The sequence below is a fragment of the Sciurus vulgaris genome (assembly GCF_902686455.1).
Source record: "Sciurus vulgaris genome assembly, chromosome: 9".
NCBI lineage: Eukaryota > Metazoa > Chordata > Mammalia > Rodentia > Sciuridae > Sciurus > Sciurus vulgaris.
The window spans coordinates 126,530,295-126,537,564 of NC_136469.1; the positions used below are offsets into that span (position 1 = coordinate 126,530,295).

General features: G+C 55.2%; 1 long non-coding RNA gene across 2 annotated transcripts; it reads right to left on the minus strand.

Annotated features, from left to right (window-relative positions):
• Positions 1-4,349: 4,349 nt before the first annotated feature.
• On the minus strand, positions 4,350-6,112 carry LOC306669499. Of its 2 annotated transcripts, none has more exons than XR_013766136.1 (3): positions 5,937-6,112; positions 5,277-5,383; positions 4,350-4,679 (listed from the first exon to the last, which is right to left on the minus strand). It is a non-coding gene; the product is annotated as an uncharacterized lncRNA (long non-coding RNA). The 2 variants fall into 2 exon arrangements; XR_013766137.1 differs by having other exon boundaries at positions 5,876-6,112.
• Positions 6,113-7,270: the final 1,158 nt, after the last annotated feature.

Below are 7,270 nucleotides of genomic sequence, written 5' to 3' on the forward strand. Positions count from 1 at the left end.
GGCCCCACTCCTCAGCCGACAGACTCTCCAAGTCCTTCATCCACATGGCCTCTTCAGCATGTCCACTTCTCTCCACCCTTTGCCACCTGGGCTGCTCCACTGTCCCCTGTCACATGGAGGCCCACGCCAACCTGGGCCTCCCTGACTCCACTCCACCGCCACAGTCCTGGTAGTGTCCTTCCTCAGCTTCAGTCCCCTCCCGTCACCCTCTCCTTGGCTCCCACCTCCAGGCTGACCGATGGCCGTGGGCCCTGCCCAGCTCCCCAGTCTCAGACCCTCCGCTGTACCCCGCAACTGCAGCCTCCTCGGGGTCCATGTTCTCTGCCTTCTCCCGGCCTCTGCACATGCTGTGTTCTCTGCCTGGAGACCCCTCTGTTCCTCCCTCGCTCTTCACCCCAGTGCCCAGCTGGGCTTCAGGTCCTCTGGGGCACCCTTCCTGACCCTCGCCTTGGGAACATCCCTCCAGGGTCCCAGGGGCCCGGGCCCTGGCCCTCATAGAGTGCCTCGCACGGTGTGCAGGGATTGCCCGCAGGTGCCTGTCCCACATCCAAGGGAGTCAGCTGGGTGCAGGAGGGAGGCTTTGCCCACCTCATCCTGCACACTGGCGGCGGAAGTCGGCTTTGAATGCATGAGCAGGCAGCTCATCTACCGACCTCTACCCCTTGCTCTTTAGACGCCGCCACGTCGCGCCTCTCTCAGCAATTAGTTTTCATCGGTTCCTGGGACTCGGGAGCGTACAGCTCCACTTCTGGGTCAAGTTCACCCACCTCTGACGTTCTCAGAATGGGCTCTCTACTCCTTTCTACCGAATTTTATATATAGATGCTTGGCTCATATTACTTGGTGTTGGGGGGAAATGAAATCTTTCCATGTTCCAATTCTGGGTTCCCAGTTTCTGGCTGGGCTATGTCATCGGTGTGCACTGCCTGGTGCCAGCAAGAGGAGAAACCGGTTTCCCGTTCACGTGAGATGTATTCATGGAAAGCCGCCTCCGTGGCCGAGAAGACAAGGAGGGCGTTGTGTCTGCCCCTCGGGGCCGTCTTGACCAAGGAACCTGAAACCCGCTCTCCTGGCAGCTTCCTCACAAAGCCCAATGCCCCAAATCAGGTCCAGACACCTCACCTCCTGTGGCCTCGTTTTGGAAGTCCTGATTGCTGGGAAGAACTTAGGTTACCCGATTAAAACATAGGACACCCAGTTAAGCTTGAATTTCAGATAAACAACAAATACTTTTTTTTCATATGAATATGCCCCATATATTGCACTGGAACATGGTTATACTAAAAATTACTTGCTATGGATCTGGAATTTGAATTTAACTGGGCATCTTCTACCCCCATCCCACACCCACACCTGGCAATCCTAAATCCCGACGGGAGCTGGGAGTCGGAGCCAGCGTCCCCGCTGCAGGCTGTCAGGGAGAAGGGACTGATTTCTGGCCTTGGGAGGAAGGACATGAACAGTCACAAGGTCTTCTTCATTCAGGACAAGGCTGTCCTGTGGTCCAGGAGAGAGGCAGAGGAGGACAGCCTCAGCGGCACGTGGAATCACTTGGAGAGCTTCTAGAAAGTTCGGAGCACAGGCCCCTTCCCATCAGCTGGAACAGAAGCCTGGGGCTGAGACGCAGCCTCGAGGTTTTTAACCTTCCTAGAAGGTTCCTCAGAGCCAGTGGAGAGGACCACCGAGCCACCACTGCTCTCCTCTCCTCCCACAAGGCACCTGCCCCACCCCCTAGCCCGGAAAGCTGTCATTCAGCTCAATTCCCATGGAGCTTCCTGACACAGCCTGGTGTCTGATGCCAGAGGCGGAAGCTGCCAGTCCCGCTGGGCTGCGTGAGCGGGGGCTGCGCCCCTCCCCACCTTCATCTCTGTTCGTAAGGCTTACTAAGCAGAGGTCAGGATGCCCAGCAAGCCCTCAGTGCAAGGCAGGATGCCATCCAGGGTTAAGAGACAAACTTAGGCTGGGTGTGGTGGCACATGCCTATGATCCCAGGTACCAGGGAGGTTGAGGCCAGGGGACTAAAATCACAGGCCAGCCTGGGCAACTTAGCAAGTCCCTGCCCCAAAATAAAATCAAAAGGCCTGGGGATGTGGCTCAGTGTAAAGTGCCCCTGGGTTCAATCCCCACTATAAAAATGTCACTTCCCGCCAGGTACAGTGGCACATGCTTGTAATCCCAGTGACTCAGGAGGCTAAGGCAGGAGATCAAGAGTTCAAAGCCAGCCTCAGCAAGTTAGTGAGACCCTAAACAACTTAGCGAGACCCTGTCTCTAAATAAAAAATAAGAAGGGCTGGGGATGTGGCTCCGTGGTTAAGCACCCTTGGGTTCCATCCCCAGTCAAAAAAAAAAAAAAAAAAAAAAATCCCTTACTAGCTGCTGACAGCCTGGTGACCCAGGGCAGAGCTGACTTAGGATTCAGGAAGACCTAGAGCAGAGTCTGCATTTGACAAGGTACCTCGGTAGCACGTTGGCACTCTCAAATCTGAGGAGCCCCTGGGTGCAAATGTGGCTTCCGTGGACCTCAGGGGGCTGGGAATCTGCATTTCCAGCAAGGCTTCAGGTGCTGCGCGTGCTGCAGGTTGTGGGCCGCACTGAGCACTAGCGCCATGATGCTCAGCTCTACCAGCACAGGACGGGCCAAAGCCGACTCCACTCCACGGCAATCAAAGCAGACTCTGAGGCACGGGCATTTTTTAAAAGCTCCTCAGGGCCAGGTAGGACATGGAAAAGGAGCTCAAAACGGAGGCTAGCCTGTGTTCCATACCCCTGGACACCTGTCTGAGGACCTCACAGACAAGCTGAACCCTTTTCTGGTGCAGGTTCCCTCTGTCCATTCACTGTAGACACCATTGGTGGCTGCTTTGCAGGGGATCCACAGCCTCCTTTCTTTCTGCAGTTACAGCAAGTCCTAACATCGATGATATCTGGAGGAATCTGCCACTCTGGAAATGGAACCAGGGACACTTTACCACCGAGCCACATCCCCAGACCTTTTTACTTCTTCCATTGAGACAGGGTCTCCCTAAATTGCCAAAGCTGGCCTCAAACATTCGATCCTCCTGCCCCAGCCTCCTTAGTTGTTGGGCTTACAGGGGTGCTTCCCTATGTCCGGCTAAGACAGACCTTTCTGATGTCCTAATCCTGAGTCTCCTCCCAGGGCTGCAAGTTGGCAACAGCAAGGTGACTCCTCCTCTGGGACTTCTAATTAGTGTGCAGAAAGAGTTCTTTGTGATCCACAGATGAAAGGCTGCTCACTATGCGATGTCATTACAATGATTAGAGTTTCTCCATCTGTAAAATGGACTTTAATGAAGTAGCTCGTTGTTTACAGAGCTCTGGAGATAAAAGGCCAGTGAACTGGCAGGAGGTGGCAGAGCTGGGGAACCAGACCTGTGCCTCTGCTGACCAGCCGAAGAAGCAGAAGGAGGAGCCTGAGTCTGAACAGAGCAGGGGTGGGCCTGGAGAGAAGGAGGAGGGGTCAGGGATGAAGGAAGAGGCTTACTGACGCCCACAGAGGGACATCGGAGGGGGCAAGCAGAGGATTCGGCCTGTGCAGGAGGGGGAGTTATGGAGGACGGAGGGGTTGTGTGTGTTCATTACCAGGCTGTAGAAAGGTCCCAGCCTTGAGGTCAGGAAGACAGTACTTGCTCTGCAAATCCAAGAACTCCTTAAGCTCAATCTCCCCTCAGCTCTCTCCCAGGGGAAGTTGCTGTCCTGTTTTCAGCCTGAGCCCTGCAGAGCCCTCCAGTGTCAGATGCACTGACGGGGGAGGGGCTGAGAGGGACCAGGTCTCCACACACACCGCCTCTCTTCCAACCCACATGCTTCTGTGCACCTGTTTCCATGCAAAGTTTCCTTTGGGGAAAAGGTTCCCAAGGGAACATGCTTGGAAAACAGTTGTTTTTTGTTGGGGGAGTAAATGCAAAGGGCTCTCCCCAGGGTCAGAACGGCATACTGGTGTCTTAGCTGTGTGATCTTTGGCAAGCTGCTTCACATCTCTGTGCTATTTTTTGAAACAGTAAAATGTGAATTATATTCGTAGCTGCCTCCTGGGGTGCTGTAAGGATTAAATTAGTTTATACATAGTTTATAAATCATTAAATTAGTTGATACGAAGTGCTGAGACCTGGGCCTGGCACATGGGTAGTGCTCTGAAGAGCCCCCAACTGTTATTGGAAGCCCTGATTTCCCCTAGCCAACCTCGTTGGGCACAATACCTGATACCCCCAAAAATTTCTTTATGGAATCTTCTGACACATAATGCTTCATTGTGCAGATGTGGACACTGAGGCTCAGAGAAAGAACAGGCGGCATAGGAGCCGCGAGCCCCAGCTCAGATCTCCCCAGCCAGGCAGAGGGCTACTCTCAGGTGGCCTGGTCCCTCTCCATCATGCCCCTCCATCTGGGGCTAAGGGACACCAGCTGAAGGGAATAGCTCATCTGTCTTCCAAACACCAGGAGCAGGAGGCTCAGTGCCACCCAGGGAAGCGCAGCGGCCCTGGCAGCCAGGACAGGCTAAACTTTCTTCAAGCTGGGCGCATCCGCTCCAGGTCCGCGTGTCTCCCATGGCAGGCGGTGCTCTGTGGCCTTCTCCGTCAGAGCTCCCAGGGGCTGTCATTCCAATGGAGCTTCTTGGGCTGGGCATGGAGCTCACGGGTAGAGAACTTGCTAGCCAATCTCTAGAGGAGGACCAGGGGTCCCAGTTGAACTGGGTGACTGATGTCGCAAGGGTGAAGCCCCCCGGGCAGGGCAAGGCTGTGCTGGTTTACCTGAGCTGCTCACTGAGCCTCCTGCCCTGCAACCTGACCCCAGAGCAGTGGACATTTCCTCCCTGGCACCCAAAGCCGCCCCACTTTTTTTTTTGTTCCAGGGATTGAATCCAGGGGACTTAACCATGGAGGCACGCCCCCAACCCTTCTTATATTTCATTTAGGGACAGGGTCTTGCTAACTTGCTTAGGGCCTGGCGAAGCTGCTGAGGCTGGCTTTGAACTTGCAGTCCTCCTGCCCCAGCAGCTCGAGCTGCTGAGATCAGAGCTGCGCTTCATTGCACCGGGCCCAAGGCCACCTCGATTGCAAAACTGCCTGACATGAGTGGTCACTGGGCCCCTGATTCCCCGGAGCCAGCTGTGTGGTGGCCTCAGCCTGTCCCAAGCTGGCTTTCGCCTTCAGGTCCTCCTGCAGGTGATTCGCCAGCCCCTCCTCGCCAGCCTCTCCTACCCTCCACCCCGCATCCCAGCTGCGAAATGTACTCTCATTTTTCCTTAAGATCCTTACCTGCAAAACACTGAAGGAGCTGGTGGCCAACACGGCGGGCCCCTTTCTAGTATGGAAACCTGTCCCTGAGTTCCATGAAGTGCTTGTGGATGGCCCCCAGCTGGGATCTGGAGGGAGGCAGCCTGAGTGGTATGAATTGCCCGGAAGTGGATCACGACTCTCTTCCACCCAAGAGGAGCACTAACGGGAGCCCAGGGCAAGGAAACCCAAGTGCAGGGACACACCGCCCGAGGGGAGTCTGTCGGGAGGTGTTTATAAAAAATAACCACGAAAGCCGAGGACCCTAGAACCGGCACACGTGTCCTACAAGGAAGAAATGGAGGCCTGCCCACACACCTGGGTCCCCTCCTACCGCTGCAGCAACACACCTGGACCCAGAGCGAGAGAGTAGCAGTCTGTGGCCTGAGACCAAAGAAACCTTGACACCCCAGTAGACATTTCCTCTGCTAAGTTACTCTTTTCAGTGTCCGGGCCACAGCCATGATAGTCATCAACGCACAGCCGTAGGCCAGTGTGCCCAGCTTGATAGATTGTGTGTGTGTGTGTTGTGGGACGTGAGCCACGACCTCGAGCTTGCAGGAGAAGCACCCTCAGTTCACCTCCCGTCCCTGTGGTTGGAGCCTCCTGGCCTGCCCTCACTCTGGCAGAGTTGGTCCCCACCAGATGTGCCGGCGTGAGGGGAGTCCGTCAGGCCGACCTGAAGGACACGGTCTGGTACTCAGATCCCATGAAGACAGAAAGATCTCTGGAAAAGCAAATCCGTGACAATTACAAGAGCCAGCGGCACCTTTGTCTTCTACAAGATGTGAGAGAATACGTCACGGGAAACCCCAGCTCTATTCCGTGGTCTCCAACACAGTGTGTCCACATTAACATGGTGACATCACTGAGGGAGGGTGGGGATGGAGAGGCACAGCAGCAGCATTCCCCACACACGTGACGTTTTCCTGCCACCGATGCCCGTCAGGGTGGTTGGGGCTCCTTTCTCGTGGGAGTGGAACCCCCAAGGGAAGCACAAAGAAATACCTGGAGGACCTCCCAAGGTGAGAGGCAGGGGATTCAAGTGTCTCACTACAAACGCAACCAAGAGGAGAGAGGAGGTCACGAGACCACTCAAGTCACACTGCCTCAAACTTGCCCTGGCCCCTCATACGGAAGCAAGCCACGTGAACCCCGAGCCTGCCTGTCCCTTAGGCCCGACCTCGGTAATCACACCCTAACGATGCCACTTCTGACCAGAGAGACCTTGTTCTTCGCTGAGGAGGTCGAGCCTGTGCGTGCCTTTGGGGATAGAATTTAGTCCCTAACAGCCCCTGGTCCTTCCTGTCTCAGTGGTTTTTCAACAGGAGTTGAATTTTGCCATGTAATTATTCTACACGAATCCGCACCATCATGTGTCTCTCCTGGCTTTTCAATAAGGTGCCTCGTAGAGGGATATTTGTGTCCATATTCACGATGGACGTCGTTCTGTCCACTTTGGGTTTCTTTGATGGTTTTACTCCGGGAACATCTTTCCTGGTTTGATGGTGGGTAATTCCAGTGCCATCAAACATGCGGGAATGGTTCCCTGCGCTTCTACCGCCAGGCAACGTGTGTGTACATCGGTGTGAATTCTCCTTCCAAAGCGTGCTGGACTTCTCCAGGGACAGCACCCACACCTGACGGTCTTCTTGGAGCTTTTCATGTTAGGAACTTCATTTTCTTGATGGTCACTTATCTTGTAGGAAAGCAGCAAGCCTGAGATGGCTTAAGACCTCCGTGCCCAAAGCCCACGTGGTGCTCACTCTCCATGACCTTGGGCAGCGGCCAGGAAGAGGTTCTGGCCCGGCGGCTGCGGGGCATGTGCTGAAGCCCCAGCCACTGCTGCGGGCAGGCCTGCCCCTGCCCACTGGCCCCCTCTTGCTTCCCTGCCCTGGGATTATGGAGGCGATGCCGTAGCACGCCTTCTCCCCTTCTCCAGTCACCTCTTCTCCAACACCTGCCACCTGCCCTCT